This window comes from Theropithecus gelada, chromosome 7b (assembly GCF_003255815.1).
Source record: "Theropithecus gelada isolate Dixy chromosome 7b, Tgel_1.0, whole genome shotgun sequence".
Classification (NCBI taxonomy): domain Eukaryota; kingdom Metazoa; phylum Chordata; class Mammalia; order Primates; family Cercopithecidae; genus Theropithecus; species Theropithecus gelada.
This window is the reverse complement of record NC_037675.1, coordinates 21,895,628-21,896,244: the sequence shown is the minus strand read 5'-3', so window position 1 is coordinate 21,896,244 and position 617 is coordinate 21,895,628. Positions and strand designations below refer to the sequence as shown.

Below are 617 nucleotides of genomic sequence, written 5' to 3'. Positions count from 1 at the left end.
CGAAGTGACCTAGTGAGAAGTGCACTAGTTTGTTCCACACAAAATACTGGGTAAGAACTGCCCGAACACTCTCCTGCTGACAAAAGATCCTGTCAGAGCTGGTCTGGGAGCCTCGATCTGTGGTGAAGACCTTGGCGCTTCGTAGCAGCACCTTCCTTGTATTTGATTCTTTCAGCAAAAGCCACCAGTTTGTTCAACAATCTCATCACCCGCAGGTCGAGCCTTCAAGCTAGGTGACCTAGCCGTGGCGGCGATTGCATTGTTAACTACTGGCCTTAAAGAGAGAAAGATGAAACAGAAAGGGGCTCGTCCGGGATTTGAACCCGGGACCTCTCGCACCCAAAGCGAGAATCATACCACTAGACCAACGAGCCAGAATTGGAATGACGGTTTTCTCTAAGAGTGTTCATTTATTTTTGTTGTTGTTGTTGTAGCACAACACTTGAACAGCTTTGATTCCTTTCGAGGCCAGTGATTTTCTCCAGACCCCAAGAAAGCCAACGTGCGAGTTCGGAAGGATCCGAGCCGCAGCTTTCCGAAGGTAGAAACGTTCATTTCAGGATCCGGGCCGAGCTGTGTCGGTCAATGGACAGGAAGGGTCCGAGTACTCAAAGGGA

General features: G+C 49.6%; 1 non-coding gene across 1 annotated transcript; it reads right to left on the bottom strand.

Moving 5' to 3' along the window:
• Positions 1-302: 302 nt before the first annotated feature.
• Positions 303-374, bottom strand: TRNAP-UGG. The gene has a single exon. It is a non-coding gene; the product is annotated as a tRNA-Pro (tRNA).
• Between the last annotated feature and the right edge of the window lie 243 nt (positions 375-617).